General features: G+C 37.9%; 1 protein-coding gene across 1 annotated transcript in view; it reads left to right on the top strand.

The window, feature by feature from the left end:
• The first annotated feature begins 589 nt into the window (after positions 1-589).
• Positions 590-26,982, top strand: part of LOC130682808 (serine/threonine-protein kinase TAO1-like) — a 135,276-nt gene continuing 108,883 nt past the window's right edge. The window contains exons 1-2 of the mRNA XM_057497748.1: positions 590-737; positions 6,249-6,419. The gene's annotated coding sequence lies outside the window, so the exon portion shown is untranslated. The remainder of the gene's footprint in view (positions 738-6,248; positions 6,420-26,982) is intronic.

Raw genomic sequence — 26,982 nt, 5'->3', positions numbered from 1 at the left:
CAGAGAATGGCAATGACTTGCCCAAACTCACAGCCTACAGCAGAACTGGAATTCAAACCCGAGTAAAACCAACCACTCAGTTTTCACGAATAAGTGGAGGAATAACGATGTGCACACAGCATTGCTTCCGGAAACTTGGAAGACCAGATGCGGGCCAAACAGCTGTGCATGACTTCCTAAAGCGCCAAAACGTCGTAGAAGATCACTGCCAAGTGGCGATGCAGAGCCAGGACTGCAGCCCCAGCCCAAGTAGGCGCCTCAGTCCTGCACCGCGGGCGCCGCCAGCCAGACCCAACTCCATACAGCAGACGCCCCCTCGGCCAGCGCGGCCCAGCCCCGGGAGGGCGTAAAAAGGAAGGCGGCGTGTGCATCCCGCCGCGACTCACCTGTCACCCGGGCCGCGCCTGGGCGCACGCGCAGTGCCGGCGATCACGCGCAGAGTGGGCGCCCCGTCCTCACCCTTCAGTCTTCGCAGGACTACCCTTTTTGCCCTAGCCCCGGATCTTCTGCCGGCTGGACCCGGCTTCCGCCCCGGTGGGGAGGGGCCCCCTGGCCGTCACATGACCAAAGGGGCGGAGACCTGGGCGGAGCATCATGTGACCATTTGGCGGCGAGAGCTGATGACGCATGAGCCTGCGCTCGGCGTTTCAGCTACAAGGGAAAGGAGTTAAGCAAGGAGTTGGGGTCTTGTGTGGGAAGTCGGGGTGCAGCCAGACGGATCTAGGTCGGGCAGCCAGGTAAGTCAGAAACGGGGGGTGGTGATGCGGGGGGTGGCGGGAGGTGTCTCCTCCTTCTCGTGCGCTCCGCAGCTGCCCTGAGCTGGGCTCTCTGGACCTGGGCTTTGGGCCTAGTTCTTTTTCACCTTTAGCAGTGAGGCTGCGGCAGTTGACTTACCTTTCCGGGACGTCGTCTCTCCATCCTTCAGCCCAAGTGTGTGGGGAAAAGATCACGAGTTCTTCGTGCGGACTAATCTGGTTTGAGCTTTGAAATCAGGGCCTTGGGCAGCGCGTTTAAGTAAACACTCTGAGCCTCAGTTTCCTTTTCTCGTCTATAAATGGTTGTGAGGATTAGCGATGAGAATGAAGTTTCCGGGCACCAGTTTACGGGCACGGGGAGCCGAAAGGGTGCTTGCCATTACAGTTTTAACTGGCCAAATGTTTACTGACGCCTGTTTAGTGTAAGGAGCGGTTTTATATGCTGGAGAATAAGTCAGAGTTCTAGTTCCTGTGGCTCCCAGGGTGAAGGAGTGGCAGACATACGAGCAAATACTTCTGATAAGCTTTACTGAGTTTTATAATAGAAGTGTGCATGTGATTGTGGTAGGCATAGTGGTAGCAGGAGGCAAGGAATGAGCGGTCGCTTGTGCAGATAAGAGAAGTCTTCGCAAAGAAAGCTGTGTTTTGAAAAAGAAGACACAGCTCTGGCTGAACTTTGATAGGCCTCTGTAGACTTAAGGTGGTCGGCCTAGGGTCTGTAAATTGTTCTGTGTCTACTACTGTGTTGTACAGGAAGATGAGAAGAGGCAACAGTAGAGAAGTGTTTTTACATTAGCTGGTAATTGGTCTTGCTTAGAGAAAAATCTTACAGACCTGCTACGGCCTGAATGTTTGTGTCCCTTCCCCACCCCACATCTGGTACATTGAAATCCTGGCGCCAGTTTCTGGGTTTTAGGAGATGGGGCCTTTTGGAGGTGCCTAGGTCAGGAGGATGGAGTCCTCATGAATGGGGTTAGTGCCATTATAAAAGAGGCTCCAGAGAACTCCCTTCCCTTTCTACCTTGTGAAAACAAAGAGTAAGAAGGCATGGGCTATGACCAGGAGGAGGGCTTTCACCAGAATGTGACCATGCAGGCTCCTTGATCTTGGACTTCCCAGCCTCCAGAATTGTGAGAAATAAATGTCCATTTATAAGGTAACCAATCTGTGGTATTTTATTACAGCAGCCTGAATGGCTTAAGACAAGGCCTGTAAGGGGAGGCACAATAGCATGCTAGGGAAAAACTCAGCAAATACATAACCTTGTTTTATTATTGGAGACCATAGGTACAGGGAACAAAAAGATTGTTGTTACTTGGGGAAGGCTTCAAGAGGAGGTTGATTTAAACCAGGATTTCTCAACCACTGCACTATTGACATTTGAGGACAGGTAATTCTTTGCTGGGGGAGGGGTTTGTCCTATGAATTATGTAGTTTGCTATACTTAGTGGGAGAAATAGGGAAAAGTGTGTCTACTTCATCTTTCCTTTCCATCCATTCTCTTAACTTCTCAGGCTGAATCTTTTCCCTTGAAAAACTCCAGAATTACAGAAGGAAATTTTCTCCAGATCTCTGCAAGTGGAAAGTTTCATTGGAGTAATGTGAATTTTGCATTCAGATAATAAGGATAGCTACCATGTGGTATACACTTTGCATTTTACTGGATTGTATTAATTCTTACATACACTGTGCCTTGGCAGTTTGAGCTGCTATAAAAAAAATACCATAGATTGGTGGCTTACAAAACGGGAATTTATTTCTTGTATTTTTGGAGACTGGAAGTCTGAGATGAGGGTGCTGGCACATTTGGATCTGGGCCCTCGTGACTTGCAGAAGGCCCCTTTCTCACTGTGTCCTTACGTGGTAGAGAGCAAGCAAGCCATGTTGTTTCTTCCTCTTCTAATAAGGACATTAATCTCTTCAGGAGGGCCCCAAGCTCATGCATAACATAATCTGAACCTAAAAGCCACCTTTCTAAGTATTATCCAAATACATTGGGATTAGGGCTTCAACATACATATTTTGGGGAGGACTCAATGATCTCAATGTTCTCCATACTTGTTTGGCCCTAAGGAACATTAGGGTGTTCATAAAAATACACATTCCTCAGAAAGTCCTTAGTAATGCTGTGAGGTAAGTATGATTATTTCCTTTTTTACAAAGGAGCAAACTGAAGATAGAGAAGTTAAACAACTTAACCAAGGCCATACAGCCTTAAAAGGCATGGGCAGGACAGAATTTCCAGGCATCTATGTCCAGTGTCCACTTCCTTAACACTGCTCTGTATTGTTGCTCACAGCATTATAATGATGAAGTTGACGGTAATGTTCATTTCCACTTTTAAAGACTTACCCACTTTATTATACTTGTTAACGCATTCAGTCGTCACAGTAATCCTTGAGGTACACACTAGATCATTCCTATTTTACAGAAGGGAAAAAGTGAAGCATAAAGAGATTAAATAACTTGATTAAAGCCATTCAGTTATTCAAGTGACAACATCAGGCTTTGAACTCAGGAAATCTGGCTCCAGAGGCTGCAAGCTTAATCCCTACTTTATATCGCCTCCATGTTTTACTCTATCATGTAGCTAGCATTTATTTTAGTGTAAGCATGTTTCATGTTACCGTTAAGTAAAATTGAAATTCCAGGTAGATATCCCCTGTTTATACTATGGTTTGCCCCTGTCTTGCTTTCCTCCTAGTTCATAGAAATAGTACACTTTGATAGTGATTTCTCCAGAACTGTGCAGTCCAGGGTAGTAGCTACCAGCCACGTTTGGTTATTTAAAGTTAAATCGGTTAAATAATATTTAAAATTCAGTTCCTCAGTCAAACCACATTTCTGGTAATCGATAGTCATATGTGCCTAGTGTCCACTATATTGGAAAGTGAAGATTATACAACATTTTTGTCATGGCAGAAAGTTCTATTGGACAGCAGTGTTCTAGACAATTTAGAGTAACACCCAAATCAAGACTGACTAGAAAACTGAATACTTGAACCATATCATTTGATCCTTGCAGGACTGTGTTTTATGACTAACAATTGGTGCCGTAACAAGTAAGCCCAAATCTAAATGGCCTTGCTTTTATTTTTGGCTTTGCACAATTCAAGTTTTTATATCTTTCATGTGTGGGGCCTGATTGGTGGGGAGTGTTGCACCAAGCAGTGATATAGTATCCTAGTGATCCTCCATCTTCACTTATAGCCTCTGAGGTCACTGTGCTGCTTGTTTCCAGCTATCAAATGGGAACTATTATTGACAAACTGTGTGGTTTTAATGGACTGAGCCTGGAAATGGCTTATATGGTTGAAGGGGAAATGAGTTTGATGAGCACAGAGCTAGTATATGCCACAAGTATCTTGTTGTTAGCTTACCCTGAGAATAACTTAAGAAACAGTCCTAGGAAGCTTATTATTGCATCTATTGTAAGGCTATTATTGAGGATATCTTTTATGAGTCTTATTATCTCATGTATGATGACCCATGTAACCTTGATTGCCATGGAAAGATTTATTTTTCCAGAGTTCATCTTTACGGAGAACGAGAATCCTATAACTCACTTTTTAATCAGGAAACTCATAGCTGTGTAGAATCCTAAAGAATTCTAATCCTTGCATGATTGCATTCTAATTTTCTCAGGTACTTGATTTTCCCTTTAATCTGTTTTTTGATCCTGATTTTTATGAACTTATATCTTTCCGTCTTACTGCATATGTTTGTAATATATTGTGTAACTGTCTCAACTTATTTGGTGTGGCAGAGTGAGTTTGTAAATGAATACTCTATTTCACCAAACTGCAAATGTTCAAAAATCATCATTGGTTCTTCATTCATATTCATAGTGATATTTTCTCTCTTGGTGTGAAATTTTAATACCACAAAAAGTCCCCCTTGTATCATACTGAGAACCTTTGTCCCATCATCTGGATTTGAACATCTGTAACATTTTGCCATATTGCTTCAGGTCTTGATTTTTAATAAAAATTTAAAAAATAGATAAAGCTGAAAATCCCATTTGACTGCCCTAGGCCCAACTGGACCAATTTTTTACCCTGTATTAAGACTGTCTACACTATGCTCCAAAATATATTACTGAATATTTGTTAATGAATGATTTGAATTGATGAGTTGTGGATGTTTGTCTGTAGTAGATTAACCTGTCAAAAATAGAAATCAGCATCTTAGGCATCTTCTCTGAGTACCCTGTGTCTTTTTTAGTGAGTCTAATGACTGACACAGTAAGGTGCTCCGTACCTGTCCTTTGAATCAGTGAAGTGAATCTAATTTAAAAGAATCAACAATTGAGAAACTACTGTAGTAGTCCCGGTGTGAGATTAAGGTGGTAGCTATGGAGAGGATAGAAATGCCAGAGATCCTGGACAGTTCTCCACAGGGGAAAGTAAGGGCAGGAGGCAGGTCCCAATGCTACTTAATTGTGCAGTGTGTGCTTGTCCACAGTGAGATGCCCCTTCCATCTTAAAAGATGATAAACCTGAGTTCTCAGAGGCTAAAGCAATCTGCCCATGGTTACTCAAGAGTTAAGTGGCAGGGCCTGAATTCAAGCACTGTCTGTATGATTCTAAGAAAGTACCTTCTTTCTGCTAACTTGTACAGACTGAAGAACCACCTTCCCATCCCTCTAAGCCTGTGTGATTTCTCCCCACTTTTCTAACTGGTGTCAGTGGATTGAATTTCAGGTAGCTTCTGAATTAAGCAAAGATGGCTCTTTGTAGGGAGCTTTACTAAGTGGTCCAAAGCTTAAAGATTTGGTAGTTGAAGATACAGATTAGCGAGTGTTTAATACGAAGGTAATAACTGAAACTGTTATAGTGGATAAGCTACCAGAAGATAAGAATTTATAGGGAAACTCTGCTTTTACTGAAAACAGAATCTGGGATATCCCCAAGTGTTTAAATCTGTTAGAACCCAGAGGACCATCAGGGATACACACACACACACACTATATATATATACATATATATATATATATATGTGTATATATATACATACATACATATTCATATATATATTTTTTTAGTTTTCAGCATTCAATATGTATATATGTCAGATGAGTTAAAAATTACAGGTTTTTGAAGTTTTCCCTTGTTAAACCATTTTACTATGGCTATTTTCATTTTTTAGAAAAATGAATCACCTACTTTTCCTAACCCATTTATATTTCAGCTTTTTAAGACCACTGCTGTTGTTGAATTATTCAGAGAACTAAGGAATATTTTCGAAGAGAGTATTCTGCCTCTCTTGAATAATGAAGACAGTTACCTTTCCCATGTTGTGAGTGCATCTGTTTGCTGGCCCAGATGAGGGCACAAATGCTTCAGTGCCCCTTCAAGGGATATAGATTGTAGATAATAGTGTGTCATTTGTGGGATATTGGGTACATTCATAGGAACATTTACCGCAGTTTATTTTCTTATGTAGTTATTACTTGGACTCATAAATCTTATTTCATTGTGTTTGAAAACTTAGGTAATAATTTCAAGATGCCAGGACGTTCCAGTTCAAATTCATGTTCAACTGGTTTTATATCCTTCAGTGGTATAGAATCTGCTCTCTCCTCGTTGAAAAATTTCCAATCCTGTATCACCTTCGGAATGGACACAGCCTCTAGTGTTGCTCTGGATCTAGTCGAAACTCAAAGTAAGTAATAATTAAAACATTCTTTTGTGTCTACTTTGAGGTGACCTTGTGTGGAGGCATTACTCTGGGGATGTGAGATACTGCTTCCCTTAGGAGTGTCCTTGAGACAGTTGTTTAATCCCTCTGGGCATCTGTTTTCCCATCTTGTTCTACATGCCACATAGCGATGCACTAAGAATGAAATGAAATTGACTCATTCATGAGTGTTCCTACAGTTATGTGCCACTAGAAATTGCACTAGAAATGTACAGGCTAAAATATGAAGGTTCCCGGCCTCAAGCAGCATACAATATAAAGTATGTGACACTGAACTATGAGGTAGACAAATACATTCTGATCAAGTTATTTTACAGCAATTTAACTGTACTTTGTTCATGCTTGATTACTCAATAGACAAAGTTTACATTAGGGGTACCAGCAGAAGAAGACCTACAAAAGCAGAAAGTTCAGCTTTGGTGAAGTCTATTAAAATTTTTCAGTCAAAAGACCTTGAAAGATGTTGCTTGATTTCTTCCGATTAGAGTTGTTTTTACTTTATATTATATATGGAGACAGGAGAACATTATAATATTTTTGGGTTGTTTTTAATATCACTGTTTTATTTGCAATTTGATTGTGATGTGTCTTGGTGTGATTTTTTTTTTGTTTTAATTATGTTTGGTGTTTTTTAAGCTTTATGGATTTCTGGGCTTATAGTTTTGATCAAATTTGGAAAAATTTCTGCCTCTATTTCTCCAAATACTTTTTCTGTTCCTCCTCTCCCCTGTCTTACTGGGACTTCAGTTACATGTATGTTTAGACTGCTTGATTTTGCCGTATAAATCACTGGGGTTCAGTTGACTTTTCTTCCAGTCTTTTTTCTCTCTGGCTTTGGTTTAAAAGTGTCTGTTGCTGTGTCTTCAAGTTCATTAGTCTTATCTACTGTAGTGGCTAATCTGTTGTTAATTCTATCCAGTGAATTTTAAATTTCAGATACTGGTTTTCAGCTACAGAACATATAAAAAAGAATTGAATGGAATCTTACTTCTGTCTTCTATTTCTCTCTTCAGTATGTTCCTGTTTTCTATATTCTTGAGTATATGAAGCATATTTATAATAGTTGTTTTAATATCCTTGTCTGCCTATTATATAACCTCTGTTGCTGCTTCTTCACATGGTTATTGTGTTGTTGAATGTTTGGATTTTGTTGTCTTCCTTTGAAGAGTTTTGACCTTTGTTTTGGCAGGCATCTAAGTACATGTGGATTAGGCCGATCCTTTCCAGGCCTGTTGTTAAACTTTGTTAGGGTGGGTGTAGTGTAGCATTACTTTAGGGCTAATCTAACTTTGTTACAAAGCTTGGCCTTTCTGGAGTCTCTTGGTTGCCCAGAACATTCAGTTAGATAGCTCTACTCTGCTGGATGGAATTTGAATGTCTTCCAGTCCTGCAGGAATTCCAGGAATTATTCACATTAGAGCTCCCAGGAGTTGTTCCTCAGCAGTTTAGGATTTAGCATCAGAGCCAAAGGGATCTCTATGCAGATTCCTAGAGCACTTTTTCTGCATAACTCTCTCTCAGTGCTATGTCATGGAAAGCCGTGTTGCCTCACCCTCTGTGAACATCAGTACATCTCCTGGGTCCTTCAAGACTTCTGTGCTCTGCGATTGCAGGGCTTACCATAGTTGTTTCCCATTTTGCAGGGCTCACAGTTCTACTCTGCCTATTGTCCCACTTTCTGAAAGTGCTGTTTCATATATTTTGTCCAGCTTTCTAGTTGTTTATGGTAGGAGGGCCAGTTCTATACCAGTTATTCTTTCATGGCTGGCAGCAGAAGTCACCAAAAATCTTTAGTGGGTGGCTTCTAAAGCTCTTAACCCTATGCAGCCTGATTTGTAGCCTACTTTTGGGTATTTGACTTGCCCTGGACAAAAGTCATAATAAAATCTTAAACCATAAGAGAGATGAGCTGGAACATAAACCTCCTGGAAGACTGTATCAGGATTTGCTTTGAAGGCTTCTGAGTGGTTTTGCTACAAAGTTCCTTTTTTCCCTTTTGTTTTATTTTTAAAAATAAGTATATGGTGCAAGATATAACATACTTTGTGTAATTTAAAAAGAAATGTAAGCATCCATTTTTGAAAGGTTCATGCTCTAAAGCAGCAGTTGGCAAATGTTTTCTCTGAGGGGTCAGATAGCAAGTATTTTCAGCTCTGTAGGCCAGGCAGTCTCTGTTGCAACTACTCTGTTGAATCTTTTACAATTATTAAATTTTGACCACATGAACCTCATGAAAGAGTCTCAGAAACTTCTGGTTATGAAGTTGAATTTGAGTACTTATACGCAGGAGTTAGATGACATGGGAAATTCCCTACAGAGAGAATATCTAGGATGACCACCACTGGAGTAATTCAGCAAGAGCTTGTTAGGAGAGCAGTTTTTTTTTTTTTCAAAACAATGTTAACATTTAAGTTTATTTCTATTTTAAACTTGTATTTTTACATACTGATTTGTAATTAAGTAATTAAATAATTTGTATCCTGTTTCTTTTTTTCTTAATGCCTTTTTCTTTTTGGATATAGGTAAATTAAAAACCATCTGAATTCTGTAGGCAAGTCCCTTCTTGCTTTTCTACCCTTTTAAAAAATTTACTTATTTTTAATTGAAGTATAGTTGATATACAATATTAAATAAGTTTCAGGTTTACAGCATAGTGATTTGGCATTTATATACATTAGGAAATGATAACCAGGATAAGTGTAGTTAGCATTGATCACCATACAAAATTAATATTTTCAACTACACTCCCTATGGTGTACTTTACGTCCCTATGACTTATTTATTGTATAACTGGAAGCTTGTACCTCTTAATACCCTTTAACTATTTCACCCATCCTGTGTACCCCTTTCTTCCCAAGAAACCACCAGTTTTTTCTCTGCTTAGGAATCTGTTTCTGTTCAGTTTTGTTTGTTTTATTTTTAGATTCCACATACAACCAAAATCATGTGATGTTTATCTTTCTCTGTCTTATTTCACTTAGAATAATACCCTTAGGTCTATCCATGTTGTTACAAATGGCAAGATTTCATTCTTCTTCATGGCTGAGTAATAATCCATAGTATATATGCCACATCTTCTTTATCCACTCATCTATCAACAGATACTTAGGTTGCTTTTATATCTTCGTTTTTGTAGCTAATGCTGTGGTAAACATTTATCTTTTCAAATTAGTGTTTTCATGTTCTTTGGATAAATACTCAGCATGGAATTACTCGATTGTATGGTATTCTATTTGCTATTTTTCCACACAGCTTTCCACAATGGGTCTGCACCAATTTACACTGCCAACAAACATGCACCAGGGTTCCCCTTTCTCCACATCCTTGCTGACACTTGTTATTTCTTGTATTTTTGATACTAGCCATTCTGATTGGTATGAGGTGATACCTCATTGTGGTTTTTATTTGTAGTCTCTGATGATTAGTGATGTTGAGCATCTTTTCATGTGTCTTTGGCCATCTGTATGTCTTCTTTGAAAGAAAGCCTATTCAGAACTTCTGCCCATTTTCTAACTGGATTGTGTTTTTGGTATTGAGTTGTATGAGTTCTTAAATATTTTGACTGTTAACCCCTTATCAGATACATTATTTGCATATATATTCTCTCATCTAGTAGATTCCCTTTTCTTTTGTTGATAGTTTTACTTTGCAAAGATTTTTAGTTTCATGTAGTCCCAATTGTTAATTTTTGCTTTTGTTGTCATTGCTTGAGGAGACATATCCAAAAAGTATTGCTAAGACCAATGTCTAAGAGTTTACTGCCTATCTTTTCTTTCAGGAGTTTTATGATTTAGGTCATACATTTAAGTCTTTAATCCATTTTGAGTTTACTTTTGTATATGGTATAAAAAAGTGGTCCTGTTTCATTGTTTTGCATGTAACTGCCCACTTTTACCAATACTATTTATTAAAGAGACTGTCTTTTCCTTATTCTGTATTCATGCTTCCCTTGTCACAGATTAATTGACCATATAAGTTGGGTTTACTTCTGTGCTTTCTATTCTGTTTCATTGACCTATTAGTCTACTTTGGGCTCGTACCATACTGTTTTGACTACTATAACTTTGTAGTATAGTTTGAAATCTAGGATAGTTGTATTTCCAGCTTTGTTCTTTGTTGAGATTGCTTTGGCTATTTGGGGTCTTTTTTTGGTTTCATACAAATCTTAAGATTATTTGTTCTATCTCTGTGAAAAATGCTGTTGGTGTTTTGATGGTTACTATATTGACTTTACATTGCTTTGGGTATTATGGACATTTTAACAATATTAATTGTTAAATCCAGTGAACATACTATATCTTTCCATTTATTTGAGTCAGCTTTAACTTTTTTATCATTGTCTTATAGTTTTCAATCTACAGGTCTTTCACCTTATTCCTGGGTATTTTACTCTTTTTGATGTAGATGTAAATGGGATTGTTTTCTTAATTTCTCTTTCTGCGAGTTCATTATTAACATATAGAAACAGTAGATTTCTATATATTGATTTTGTATACTAATGTATGTTGTATTTTGTGTGATAGTAAAATAATAAAAAACATTGCATGATATTTGTGTATTGATTTTGAACTTTACTGAATTCATTTGTTGGTTCTAATAGTTTTTTGGTGGAGTAATTAGAGTTTTCTGAATATAGTATATCATCTGCAAATAGTGACAATTTTGCTTCTTATTTATATCAATTTAGATTCCTTTTATTTATTTTTCTTACCTGATTGCTGTGGGTAGGATTTCTAGTACTGCACTGAATAAAAGTGTGAGAGTGGACATCTTGTCTTGTTTCTGACCTTAGAGGAAAAGCTTTCAGTTTTTCACTGTAAAATATGATGTTAAATGTGGGTTTGTCACATATGGCTTTTGTTATGTTATGGTGTGTTCCCTCTGTCCCCACTTTGTTAAGAATTTTTATCAGGGATGGATGTTGAATTTTGTCAGATGCTTTTTCTTTGTCTGTTGAGGTGATCATATGGTTTTTATTCTTCATTTTGTTAATGTGGTGTATCCTGATGATTGATTAGTACTTACTGCATCATTTTTCCATCCATGAAATATTCATGATGAATGATCCTTTTAATGTATTGTTGATTTCAGTTTGCTAATACATTGTTGAGGATTTTTGCATCTATGTTCATCAGGGAGATTCTTTTGTAATTTAATTTTTTTTTTTTTTAGTGTCTTTGGTTTTGGTGTCAGAGTAATGTTGGCCTCATAGAATGAGTTTGGAAGCATTCCTTCCTCTTCACTTTTTTAGAATAGTTTGATAATAATAGGTAATAACTTTTCTTTAAATGTTTGGTAGAATTCACCTGTGAAGCCATCTGGGATTGAACTTCTGTTTATTGGGAGTTTTTTCATTACTGATTCAATTTCATTACTAGTAATCAGGCTGTTCAGATTTTCTATTTTTTCCTGATCTAGCCTTCAAGAATTGTATGCTTCTAGGAATTTATCCATTTCTTCTAGGTTGTCCAGTTTTTTTGGCATATAATTTTTCTTAGTTGTCTCTTATGATCCTTTGTATGGTGTCAATTGTAACTTCTCACTCAGTTTGGTTTTGAGACCTCTTTTAAATTTATGAGGCTGACTAAAGATTTGTCTATTTTAAATATCTTTTCAAAGAGCCAGCTCTTAGTTTCATGTATCTTTTCTATTTTTTTAGTCTCTATTTCATTTATTTCTGTTCTGATCTTTATTATTTCATTCCTTCTGCTATCGACTTCATTTATTCTCCTTTATATAGTTATTTTAGGTGTAAATTTTGATTGTTCTGTAACATGCTCAAAGGTAGATAACTTTCCTTGAAAATCGAATTCCTTATCTATGAAATTGGGATAAAAATTCCCATTTCTTTAGGTTGTTGAGATTAAACAAATATATAAATCCTCTTAGTATAGTGTTCATTCAATACCTATCATAAACACTAAGAGTTAATACATTTAAGTGTCAGAGCTTAGAAGGGTCTGTGATGTGAATAGAGGAGCAAATATGGATGAGTTTGGAAGTCTGTTTAAGGCTTTAGGTTTGAGCCCAGCCAAATCATTAATTCATCAAATGTGTTATCTAAAACTATAAAAATTAATAAGGGTTTCTTCAAGTTGTTTACTGCCTGGCTGGGAAGAAAAACATATATACATGTTATTCAATCATTGGAAGGTTTAAAGTGGAGAAGGAATCTGCTAAGATCCAGTTTTAAAAAGATAACTGTTATGACATTACTGAGGATGGTATGGAGGCAGGAGATTCCTCAAGTGGCTAATGAAGAAATTATTTCAGGAGAATGGGTGAAAAGAAAATAAGTTTAAAATCAATGGGTGAAAAGAAAAGTTTAAAATCATGTAGTTTAGATGAAGAGGATTTGACTTGTGTGTTTGTATCTTAATACCCACATTGTGATATAGGCAGGATAGTGTGTAATGTAAGATTGAAGGCTTTGCATGCATAGTGCCTGGATTCCTGTCCCAGCTCCATCACTTAACTGTTTTTGTGACCCTGGGCAAGTTCTGAAACATTTGTTTGTCTTAGATTTTTCATTTGTAAGAGGCATTACTGTGGGGATTAAATGAGATAATACTTACATATTACATAGAGCAGTACTTGATACTTACAACTCAAATTATTTTAGTCATTTGATTTGTGTTTGAGTTGACTGTCTTGTTGGACAACAATGAGTGGTTTCAGAGAAGTTAAAGTGTAGAAGAGCATGTGGGGAAAGTCCCTGAACTATTTTCAGAGTAGAAATATTCCCTCTTTCTCTTAGCCTTATAAGATTAGGCATACTTTTTGTTGGCTTTTTGGGATTCCCAGTTTCATCACTGTGATGAGCTCTGTTAAAATAGGTGGTCGTGATCACTTAGGTATTGTTTTCTCACTTTGCATTGCAATTCTTTTGTCATTATGTTATTAAATTAGAGGTAAAGGGGATTCTTCCCAAGAACTTGAGGGTAGTGATGTGTTTTGTGTCCTGTTGGTTGCATATTCCTGTAACAGGTGGTTGTCCCTATTCAGCTTTCCAGCTTATTTAAAATGGTCATCTTTCTCTGAATTAGGTTACATTACATGGTGTCTAGGCAACTATGCTCTTACTGCCACTGTGTCTATTCTTTTCTAAATTCATTGGTAATCTAGGAATACCTTCTCATTTAAGCCAATTGGAAGATGATGTTTGTTACATTTGATTTTTTTGACAGCTGAAGCTTATTTTTCAGAAATTTGAATTTATTTCGTACTTTTCTCCTTAAGCAGAATATACTGACTTAATTTACCAATACTTTTATTATTAACATCATCTTTATGTATTTGGATTTTTGTAAACCCTTTTAGTTAAGTAAATTTGAGGAATGCCCTTTCCCTAAAGGATTAATGGACCTCAGAGTTGTTTCTCTCTCTTCATGCTTCTGTGTCAGGGCATGTCTGTCAGTGGACTTCAGTCATTTGGTTAATGCTCTGCAATCCTGTGGAAAATATATATGCATGAGAATTGAACGTTTTTATCAAATTCTTGCCAAATACTTGTAAGGAATACTTGGAAGAAAAGGATAAAAGGATACACTTAAATTACCCAAATGTCTAGGAGATGACAAAACCTTGTTGGAGGCATCTCAAGTTTTCTCTATATATTGATTTTTTTCCCCTCTTACTCAGTGGAGCCACAGAACAGAAAGACTTCAGTGATTATGGATAGTGAGGTAATGTGATGTTTGTTGAACTGTACTAAGGTATGATGATGATGATAGTGATAGTGGTCATAATGACAACGATAATCATCGTTGAATTTGTTACACATTTTAAAGTGGAGAAGGAATCTGCTAAGATCCAGTTTTAAAAAGATAACTGTTATGACATTACTGACGATGGTATGGAGGCAGGAGATTCCTCCTCTGTTTTTACATGTGATACTGAATTTGGTCTAACAGTAGTCCTGTGAAATAGGGACTGTTGTTTTCCCCACTGTGTACAGGAGCAAACTGAGGTTTAGGTTGAGCAAAGTTAAGTACTTTCCTAAGGTCACAGAATTAGTAAGTGGTGGGTCAAGATTTGTGCAGAAGTAGTCTGACTCCATGGTTTCCACTCTGACATATTTTTACTAACTCACTTGTGGATAGATGGAGAGTTTGAAAAGAAAAAAGGAAAGCAGAGTTTTCAGGAACTCACCCTAATGGGCAGTTGCTCTTAAAATGTTAGAAGCACAGAGAGGATTCAAGATGGTGACATGAGAGGTAAGACAGAAACCTCCTCCCAAAACCACATATAATATGAAAATATCTGTAATACAGCTAATCCTGGAAAGACCAACAGGAAAGAAGCCTGTGCCGGACTGCATACACCTGGAGAAAAGAACAGACCTCATGGAAGAGGGTAAAGTACCAAAGCCATGATCCGGCGGGACCCAAGCCCTTCCCCCACCCCAGCTCACTGGCGGGAGAAAGAGAAACAGTGGGGAGTGGGTGGAGGCCTAGGACTGCTGAACACCCAGCTCTGGAGATCTTTTCTGGAGCAGGAACCTACATTACATGGTGCCATGGAGATTAGTGGGGTTGGAAAACTAAGAAAGGCGGAATACTTGGAGAGACTGAGATTCCAGCCGCTTGTGGAGAACAGGATCCACATCTGGAAGCTCTGGGACAAAAGAAAGGTGGAGAGTCTGAGAGACTTCTTAACAGTGAGGGGGCTGCTAAAGGGGCAAGGACTGCGCAGAGCTTGCTGCTCAGGAGAAAGGACAGGTGGACAGAATTGTCCGGGTGCCCTCTGCTGAGAAGGTTGGGACCTTTCAGGAGGTTCAGGTGCTCCATCCACTTGGCTGGCTACCCAGTTCCGAGGCCCCCACTGTGATACACAGCCTGCTGTGCCTTTCTCCCAGCTGGCACCAGCACGAAAATCGGCTGCCTCTGCCATTGCACCAGGCCAGCCAAAGGGCAGCCCCGCCTACATCGGCTACAAGTGCAAAGCATAGAGGCTTCTACCTGCACACTGGGCTTACAGAGTTAGATAGCAGATCTGCGTTTCTATCCTTTCTTCCTTATTACAACTATCATTCCAAGTACATACCTATTGATAATCATCCTAAATGTAAATTGTCTGAACACACCAATCAAAAAACAGAGTCACTGAATGGATTAAAAAACAAGATGTGTCCGTATCCTGCCTACAAGAGATTCCCTTCAAACCCAAACACATACACAGACTTAAAGTGAAGGGGTGGAAAAATATATTTCATGCAACTAATAGGGAGAAAAAAGCATGAGTTGAAGTACTTGTATCAGACAAAATAGACTTCAAAACAAAGAAAGTAACAAGAGACAAAGAAGCACATTACATAATGATAAAGGGGTCAGTCCCACAAGAGGATATAACCATTATAAATACCTATGCACCCAACACAGGAGCACCTATATATTTGAAACAAATACTAACAGAAATAAAGGGGGAAATAGAATGCAATGCATTCATTTTAGGACTGTAACACACCACTTACTCCAAAGGACAGATCAACCAGACAGAAGATAAGTAAGGACACAGAGGCACTGAACAACAAATTAGAACAGATGGACCTAACAGACGTTTACAGAACACTCCACCCAAAATCAGCAGGACACACAATCTTCTCAAGTGCCCATGGAACATTTTCAAGAATATATCATATACTAGGCCACAAAAAGAGCCTCAGTAAATTAAAAAAGATTGAAATTATACCAACCATCTTCTTAGACCACAAAGGTATGAAACTAGAAATAAATTATGCAAAGAAAACAAAAAAATCCCACAAACACATGGAGGCTTAACAACATGCTCCTAAATAATCAATGGATCAATGACCAAATTAAAATAGAGATCAAGCAATATATGGAGACAAATGACAACAATAAACCAACACTGCAAAGTCTGTGGGATGCAGCAAAGGTCATGCTAAGAGGGAAGTATATTGCAATACAAGCCTACCTCAGGAAAGAAGAACAATCCTATGTGAACAGTCTAAACTCATAATAAAACTAGAAAAAGAAGAACAAATGAGGCTCATAGTCAGTAGCAGGAGGGACATAATAAAGATTAGAGCAGAAATTAGTAAAATCGAGAAAAAGAAAACAATAGAAAGAATCAATGAAAACAGGAGCTTGTTCATTGAGAAAGTAAACAAAATAGATATCCCCCTAGCCAGACTTATCAAGAGAAAAAACAGAGTCTACAGACATAAACAGAATCAGAAATGAGAAAGGAAAAATCACTACAGACACCACAGAAATACAAAGAATTATTAGAGAACACTATGAAAAATTACATGCTAACAAACTAGACAACCTAGAAGAAATGGACAACTTCCTAGAAAAATACAACCTTCCAAGACTGACCCAGGAAGAAACAGAAAATCTGAACAGACCAATCACCAGCAACAAAATTGATGTGGTAAAAAAGAAGCCTACCTAAGAACAAAAGCCCTGGACCAGATGGCTTCACCGCTGAATTTTATCAAACATTTAGTGAAGACCTATACCCTTCCTCCTTAAAGTTTTCCCAACAGTAGAAGAGGAGAGTATACTTCCAAACTCATTCTCTGAAGCCGGGATCACTCTAATACCAAAACCAGGCAAAGACACCACAAAAAAAGAAAATTATAGACCAATATCCCTGATGACCATACATGCAAAAATACTCAACAAAATATTAACAAATCAAATAAAAAAATACGTTAAAAAGATCATCCATCATGATCAAGTAGGATTTATTCCAGGTTAGCAAGGATGGTACAATATTTGAAAATCTATCAACATCATCCACCACGTCAACAAAAAGAAGGACGAAAACTAAGTGATCATCTCCATAAATGCAGAAAAAGCATTCAACAAAATTCAACACCCATTCATGATAAAAACTCTCAACAAAATGCATACAGAAGACAAGTACCTCAACATAATAAAGGCCATAAATGACAAAGCCACAGCCAACATCATACTTAACAGTGAGAAGCTGAAAGCTTTTCCTCTAAGATCAGGAACAAGAAAAGGCCCACTCTCCCCAATTTTATTCAACATAGTTCTGGAGGTTCTAGCCACGGCAATCAGAGAACACAAAGAAATAAAAGTCATCGAGATTGGTAAGGAAGAGGTTAAACTGTCACTGTTTGCAGATGACATGATATTGCACATAAAAAACCCTAAAGAATCCATTCCAAAACCACTACGTCTAATTTCCGAAAGCAGGAATGTCGTAGGATACAAAATTAATACACAGAAATCTGTTGCATTCCTATACACTTATGTTCGACTAGCAGAAAGAGAAATCGGGAAAACAATTCCATTCACAATTGCATCAAAATGAATAAAATACCTAGGAATAAACCTAATGAAAGAAGTGAAAGGCCTATACTATACTCTGCAAACTACAAGACACTCATGAGAGTAATTAAGGAAGATACCAATAAATGGAAATACATCCCGTGCTTATGGACAGGAAGAATTAATATTGTCAAAATGGTCATCCTGCCTAAACCAGATTCAATCTATCCCTATCAAAATACAAATAGCATTCTTCAATGAACTAGAGCAAATAATTCTGAAATTCATATGGAACTGTAAAAGACCCCAAATAGCCAAAGCAATCCTGAGAAGAAAGAATAAAGCCGGGGGTATTACGCACCCTGACTTCAAGCTCTACTACAAAGCCACGGTAATCAAGGCATTTTGTTACTGGCACGAGAACAGACCCATAGATCAATGGAATAGAATGGAGAGCCCTGATACAAACTCAAGCTTATATGGTCAGTTAATATACAATAAAGGAGCCATCACTATACAGTGGGGAAATGACAGCCTCCTCAACCGCTGGTGTTGGCAAAACTGGACAGCTACATGTAAGAGAATAAAACTGGATTATTGTCTAACCCCATATGTAAAAGTAAACTCGAAATACATCAAACACCTGAATGTAAGTCATGAAACCATGAAACTCTTAGAAGAAAACATAGGCAAAATCCCTTGAATATTTACATGAGCAGCTTTTTCCTGAACGCATCTCCTCGGGCAAGGGAAACAAAAGCAAAAATGAACAAATGGGACTATATCATGCTAAAAAGCTTCTGTACAGCAAAGGACACCATCAGCAGAACAGAAGGGATCCTACAATATGGGGAGCATATCTGTAAATGACATATATGACAAGGCATTGTCATCCAAAATATATAAAGAACTCACACACCTTATCATCGGAAAATAACCCAATTAAAATTTTTTTCTTTTGATCCAGTTACTTCCAGAATGTAATTCTTTAATTATGAGTAAATAGATACTTATTAAAATTCAAGTTTTTTTTCAAAGAGGGGCATAATATCATGCTGAATTTCAAAAAATGCAAACCTCTAGATCCATTATGGGACTTCTTTTACCTGAATCCTCATTCTAAGTTGCTAGATAAGGTAACCAGGATATCCTCTAAGACCAAAAAAGAAAATAAACAACTTAGAAGGCTTCATCAGACCTATTTTTCTCTTGATTACTTTGTAATATGGTTGCACAGAGCAGATGTAGACAGTGGATTTTTCGATGTCTGTTATCATTAGAGTAGATGACTCAATTAAAAAATAACCAATATTCTACCTCCTTACCTTTTCAGATCTCCCCAGGTGAGTCAAGATAAAATAAAATGCCATATCCACTTAATGCTTTTTTCTTTGTGTCTTGGGGCTTTTTGCGTTTATATCATATTTTGCTTGGTAAATGAGTATGGTCTTCCCTTTCTACTGGGTTTCTTCAGGGCAAAGACTTCAGGCTGCTGCTCATCTCCTATTTTCAGAGGCTGGGACTCATTTGATATTCATCAGGTGTTGAATATATATAAATGTGTTAAGTGGCTTTTAAGACTGTTCTCTAAATACAGATATGTGGATCCAGAATGTAGAGAAATAAGTTGTTTTCCAAAATTAGACACTTTTGTTAATTTATCAACTTAATTTTTTAAGACTTTGCACTTACTTTCTATGTAGGGACTGATTAAGGCTGTATTTCTCAAATTTGAGGGTGCCAGAGAATCACCTAGAGGCCCTGTGAAAACAGAGGGCTGGGCCCCACCACTGGTGTTTCTGTAGGTCTGGGGTGAATTTGCATTGCTAACAAGTTTGTGGTGGTGCTGGGTTTGGGGAAAACACTTTGAGAACCCTGGTCAGGTCACTGTTTTCTGTTTAATAGGAAATACGCGCCACCAGGTGGCACCAGAACTCCTCTTATGAGGCAGCCGTTGATCTTAGTGATGCGTTTGTTGGTTGCAAAGTTCACAATTGTGTAAAAGGTACAAACAAACGTTAAATTACTGGAGTTTAGTAGCTAGGAGCCTGAATTATTCCGAATGTCTAAAGAAACGAAAGTGTGTTTGCCATGTAAGACCAGAGAAACTCTAGGACTGTTAAGATTACACTGTTTTTATATGAACTCTTCCAGGAATGAGGAATATGCAGTAAGTCTCATTTCCACTGGCTTCATTTTCAGTTATCAGGTTACTCAGTTTCATTTACCAGTGATAGATGCAGGCCTCGTCACAAAATAGACAGATACACCTCATATTTGTTATTTATTATTCTAAGTTATTGGATCTCTATTTTGTTGTTACTGATTACACTTAAAAACCACTTTAAAAGGGTTTGCACATACTGTTCACATACATGTCATTTTGTCCTTCTACCAGAGGGCCATTCGTGTTTGGGACAGCTTTAAGATACTAAAAAGTGTGGAATGTGCTTTCCTTTCCTGCTGGCTTCCTCAGTCAGAAGGCTGTTTCCTTTTTAAGAGCTGTGGAGAGGAAAGTTTTGGCTGCTATTTGTCTCATCTTACCTCCTGTTACTGCGCAGTCTCACTCCACAATTTTCCAACCATCCCAACACCTCCAGATTTTCTTTCTTCCAGTGACTGTAACAACCTGAAAGTTAGCATGGTTTCCCCACCTGATGGAATGTGTGGAAATAATTGTTTGCTGTGTGCTCCTGTTTGCTAAGCTCTCCCATTCACAGTGGGATGTCATTTTTTTTTAATAGTAAATGAGTCAGATTTTACTTTTTAAACAGAGTATGTATCATGTCTGAATACCACCTGGGTCTTTCTAGACTCTTGAGAATAATCTTTCTGTTAATTGTACTTTTTTATCTTCAGAGCAAAGGCATGGATTAGGTTTCAGTGACTTAGTAGGGTATGAAAAGGACCACAACAGAAAAAAATGACTTGGAATCAATCAGATTTAAAAATTAGACTAGCACTTCATCATATTGTTGATCACTGGAGAGAATTAAGACTAGTTTAATGCTAGGCAACGATGACAACTCATCGCAGTAGTAGAACAGACTTCAGGATTGTTTTTGAAATATCAGGGTCCTTTTTAAAAAACAAAACTTTGTCTTGAGATAAGCAGAAAGCTTTTATTAGGTTGGTGATTAACAGTTAAAACAAATTTAATTATTGTAAATAAGATTATTTTATTATTCAGACCTGTTTCTCCCTCTTTTTTCTGTACTTTACACCTGAAATTATATATTTGTATTGTATATAAGTATAAAGTGTCATTTATATATAGCAGCGCTGCCCAATAAAAGTACAGGGTGAGCCCTTTGTGTAATTTAAGATTTTCTACTATCCTCATTATGAAAAGTAGGAAGAAAGAGAAATTAATTGTAGTAATGTTTTATTTAATCCAGTATATCTGAAGTATTTAAACATGTAATGAATATAAAAATTAATGAATTTTTACATTATTCGTAGTAGTGTTATTTTTATATCAAATGAAAAATATTACAGGGCATCTTAATCTGGACTACCCACATTTCATATGCTTAATAACCTCATGTGACTGATGGCTACAGCGGCAGGTATACAGGCTATCCCACTTTTCAGTGACTCACAGTAGGGCAAGAATTGTAAGGGTCGTTAGTCTTATAGCTCCATAGCTGTTTTACTGTGTATACAAGCTGGACCAGTTGGTAAAATAAGATAATACTACCTAGTGATTTTTATTTTTTTGGACTTGTCACTCCTTTACTACTCGTGTGATTGGTACTTTAAATATTTACCCCAATTTTTTAACCAGCTTAAAATTACTTGCTTCTGGGGATCCTATTAATATTTGCCTCTGTTTGAAATGTCATATGGTGATTTGAATCCACACTTTCCTATTTTGTAGCTGATGTGGTAAATTAGGTTCTCATAGTATTGGGCAAGCCAGAGAGGTTAAGCTTCTTTACCTCAGCAGCCAGACTATTTCAGAACAATTAGGCCTGTCAGCAGTTGTTCTTTGTCCCCGGGTGCTGCTTTGGCCTCTGGCTTTCTCTCTGTGGGTAGGAGATGTGAACCAGTTTGGAAAACTAGACAGTCTTGGGGCAAGCTCCAAACAGATGTGTGTTTTGCTTCATTTTTGCCTGTGACCAGATTGCAAGAGGCATGTTCCTCACATGAATTAAGCCTTGTAGAATTATGCCTGGGCTGTAGGTGAAAGGAAGCTTCATTTGCTTTGGGATCTACCCTCTCTTTATTCTAGTACCATTTGACAGAACGATGGTTGATTAAAAATGATTTCATCACAATTTCATTGGATTTCTCAAGTTTATTGAAAGAGGACACAGAGGGCATCTTTCATCAACTCCTTTGGTGTTTTGTATTTATTACTGCTGGTGTGGTGTCAGATCCAGAAGACGGTAGCTGTTGGAAAAGCTATCCTCAGTGAAAAGGTACAGGCAATATTCAGCAGACAGAGAAGTGGGGGGAGAATGTTTAGGAAGTTCAGAGTTACTGTCTCTAAACTGGTGGTGGCAGCAGTGGTGCCTTTTACTTCCAGACACAGATTTAGCTTCCCTTCTCTTTGGGTCAGTGCTTGGGCAAGGTAATTCTCTCCCTTTACGATACAGTACTGATTCAAAACATTTATTTGAGTTTGGTTGTTTTTCACAATTCCTAAATAATCGTTAGCACTTTATGTTGATCAGTCGCCAGTTATTTATTGGCCCATGCCCTCAGAAAGCTAATAATTTAGTTAGCAGATAAGATAAATATATGCAAAGATAAGGACAACTACATAGTAATAAATTACATGTTCTAAATGAGGAGATTATGTCTGTCCCATTCATGGCTTTTACATTCTGAACTAACAGATTGATTTTGTATCCAGTTGGCACATGTCTTTTATAGACTATACTTACTTGGCAATCTAATAGTAGCAAATGCAGTGCTTTTTGTGTGCCTGCCATGTTCTAAATGTCTTCTGGGTGTTCGTTCATTTAATCCTTCCACCAGCGCTGTAGGGTGGGGAGCTAGCATAATTAATTACTATCTTAAGGTTGACCAAAGACTGTATCAGGTCTGAAGGGGTTATTTTACAATAACGTATTTCAGAGTGGGTATACCCATTTTAGTTATTTATTCCTTCTATATTCTCAGCCCATCGTTCTTGTAAGTGTGACTTCGCAGTTGCAGTAAGCTCAGAGGTAAGTCCTCTTACCTACTCAGTGCTGACTGCACCTTGCTGTCACTGTGGAGACAGCGCTTTTGCTGTGTTCTGTCCCCAATGTACCTAAAGATCGGCGTTGCTCATTAAAATAATTTGGACAGTCCATTCTATGCTGATTCTCATTTTTGACTTACAAGTTTCCCCTGCTGGGCTTAAGAATAAAAAGCTTTGCCTAGGACTATATTTATAACTCTTGATTATCAGCAATTGTCTCCATCAGTTATGCTTGTTTGATTGTGTCTCTAGCCATGACCAAAGCATCTGGTATTTACTCTCTGAAAAATAGGAACTATTAATTTCTATACTCATTTTAAACCTCTGAGGCCCATTGACAAGAATGTTCACGATGTCATCAATCACACCCCTCCTTCCACTCTGTGTGCTGCAGTCACAGAGACCGTGTCTGGGTCCTCCCGTGGGCAGGTGCCGCCGAGCCTCCTCACCTTGGCCCACCTGACCTCTTCCCCCAAATGCCTTCTCCCCACTGACTTCTTGGAGGGTACTTCATTCACCTGTCAAGGCTCAGCTTAAACACCATTTTTATGTGCAGACATCTTTCTCCCAGCCAGACCAAACTGATTGTTAATTTGGGACCTCTGTGTTGGCTGTGCATTTGTTCAACAAAACAATGGAGCACTTTTTGTATTTAATTGTTTTTAAGTCTACATTCCCAGCACTAGGTATGGGAGTTTGAAGAGATATCCTGTTTCCCAACAAAATTTTGACCTCTGTCTCTGTTGCAACTACCCAACTCTGCCGTAAACAATATATAAGCAATTTGGAAGTGAGTTGACCAGTAGTGGGCTGTATTTTACAGACTTCTGGGCTAGATAAATTATTCTGTGAAAGCCTCTTTATAAGGCTAAGAATGGGTTAAGTTTTGCAAAATCAAAGTATAACGTGATGCCTGAAAAGTGATCTTGTAGAAAAGAGCAGAAATGATCTTCCAAATAACTTTCTTTTTCTGGTGAATTCATTAAATCAATGGTAGAAAATAATTTCAGATTTCACGTAAAAGAGCATAATGTCATCTTTGACAGCTTCTGTATCATGGACTTGTGAAAAATTTTAGCTGTAAATATATTTTAGAGTCAGATACATCTATATTTAAGTTCATATACATAACTGTGTTTTAAATTCCTTCTTTCCAAAAGCCCTTCAAGTTTTTTAAATTTAGTTCCACAAGTATTTATGAAGCACCTATTATCTGACAAGCACTATGCAAGAAATATTAAGACGTGAAGATCCTTGACAAACTCATAGATCTTGTAACACATATTTGCTCTTTTAACAATCCTGTGAAAATGAAGCGGGCATTTGACAGAGAGCACTGAAGCTTGGGGGGGATTAAGTGACATGCCTGACATCACAAAGTTTAGTTTGACTGGATGGTGCTCAAATCCAACACAGTTTCTGCTATGATAATCTGCGCGCGCAGACACGCACGCGCGCGCACACACACACACCATTCTTGTGTATGTCAACATATCCTTTGCCAGTCCTAATTGCCTTTATATCTGTACATGTAAGTTTGGTGCACTGAATAAAGAATCCCTCATTATAGGTTGCAGTTTTGCTGCCATGCGTTTATTTAAGCCATTTGTGTTTATCACCTTAAATTCACCTTAATGGGATTTTATTTATGATAACCTAGTTTTCAACCCCTCCCAGTTAATCACCACTCTCTGTTCTCCATTAGCTCTTCATTCTTTTTTGTATGTGACTTCTTAAAAATAACTGTTTTATTGATATAATGCACATACTGTGTAATTCAGGCATTTAAAGTGTACAATTTAGTGGTTTGAAGTGTATTCACAGTTACATGCAACCATCAACACATTCTATGTCTTCATAGAATGAGTTTGGGAGTATTCCCTCTTCTATTTTTTGGAAAACTTTAAGGAGAATGGGTATTATATCTTCTCTGTATGTCTGATAAAATTCTGAGGTAAATCCATCTGGCCCGGGGGTTTTATTCTTGGGTAGTTTTTTGATTACCACTTCAATTTCTTTGCTGGTAATTGGTTTGTTTAGATTTTGTGTTTCTTCCTTGGTCAGTCTTGTAAGGTTGTATTTTTCTAGGAAGTTGTCCATTTCTTCTAGGTTTTCCAGCTTATTCACTTATAGGTTTTCATAGCAGTCTCTAATAATTCTTTGTATTTCTGTGGGGTCCGTCGTGATGTTTCCTTTCTCGCTTCTGATTCTGTTGATGTGTGTTGATTCTCTTTTTCTCTTAATAAGTCTGGCTAGAGGCTTATCTATTTTGTTTATTTTCTCAAAGAACCAGCTCTTGGTTTCAGTGATTTTTTCTGTTGTTTTATTCTTCTCAATTTTATTTATTTCTTCTCTGATCTTTATTATGTCCCTCCGTCTTCTGACTTTAGGCCTCATTTGTTCTTCTTTTTCTAATTTCGATAATTGTGACATTAGACTATTCATTTGGGTTTGTTCTTCCTTCTTTAAATATGCCTGGATTGCTATACACTTTCCTCTTAAGACTGCTTTTGCTGCGTCCCACAGAAGTTGGGGCTTTGTGTTGTTTTTGTCATTTGTTTCCATATATTGCTTGATCTCTATTTTAATTTGGTCGTTGATCCATTGATTATTTAAGAGCATGTTGCTAAGCCTCCAAGTGTTTGTGGGCCTTTTTGCTTTCTTTGTACAATTTATTTCTAGTTTTATACCTTTGTGGTCTGAAAAGTTGGTTGGTAGAATTTCAATCTTTTGGAATTTACTGAGGCTCTTTTTGTGGCCTAGTATGTGGTCTATTTTGGAGAATGTTCCATGTGCACTTGAGAAGAATGTGTATCCTGTTGCTTTTGGGTGTAGAGTTCTATAGATGTCTATTAGGTCCATCTGTTCCAGTGTGTTGTTCAGTGCCTCTGTGTCCTTACTTGTTTTCTGTCTGGTGGATCTGTCCTTTGGAGTGAGTGGTGTGTTGAAGTCTCCTAAAATGAATGCATTGCATTCTACTTCCTCCTTTAGTTCTGTTAGGATTTGTTTCACATATGCTGGTGCTCCTGTGTTGGGTGCATATATATTTATGGTTATATCCTCTTGTTGGAGTAAGCCCTTTATCATTATGTAATGTCCTTCTTTATCTCTTGTGACTTTCTTTGTTTTGAAGTCTATTTAGTCTGATACTAGTACTGCAACAGCTGCTTTATTCTCCCTGTTGTTTGCATGAAATATATTTTTCCATCCCTTGACTTTTAGTCTGTGCATGTCTTTGGGTTTGAGGTGAGTCTCTCATAAGCAGCATATAGATGGGTCTTGTTTTTTTATCCATTCAGTGACTCTATGTCTTTTGATTGGTGCATTCAGTCCATTCACATTTAGGGTGATTATTGATAGGTATGTACTGATTGCCATTGCAGGCTTTAGATTCGTGGTTACCAAAGGTTCAAGGTTAATTTCCTTACTATCTAAGAGTCTAACTTAACTCACTTAGTATACTGTTACAATCTAAAGGTTCTTTTCTGTTTCTCCTCCTTTTTCTTCCTCCTCCATGCTTTGTGTATTAGGTACAAAATTCTGTACCTTTTGTCTATCCCTTGATTGACTTTGGGGATAGTTAATTTAATTTTGCGTTTGCTTAGTAATTAGCTGTTCTACTTTCTTTACTGTGGTTTTACTACCTCTGGTGACAGCTATTCAACCTTAGGAACACTTCCATCTATAGCAGTCCCTCCAAAATAGACTGTAGGGATGGCTTGTGGGAGGTAAATTCTGTCAGCTTTTGCTTATCTGGAAATTGTTTAATCCCTCCTTCAATTTTAAATGATAATCTTGCCAGATAAAGTAATCTTGGTTCCAGACCCTTCTGCTTCATGGCATTAAATACATCATGCCACTCCCTTCTGGCCTGTAAGGTTTCTGCTGAGAAGTCTGATGTTAGCCTGATGGGCTTTCCTTTGTATGTAATCTTATTTCTGTCTCTGGCTGCGTTTAACAGTCTGTCCTTATCCTTGATCTTTTCCATTTTAATTACTATGTGTCATGGTGTTGTCTTCCTTGGGTCCCTTGTGTTGGGAGATCTGTGGATCTCCATGGCCTGAGA

Source organism: Manis pentadactyla, chromosome 3 (genome assembly GCF_030020395.1).
Source record: "Manis pentadactyla isolate mManPen7 chromosome 3, mManPen7.hap1, whole genome shotgun sequence".
Taxonomy (NCBI): Eukaryota; Metazoa; Chordata; class Mammalia; order Pholidota; family Manidae; genus Manis; species Manis pentadactyla.
Note: the sequence above shows the minus strand (reverse complement) of the source record. Positions and strands in the feature narration are given on the sequence as shown.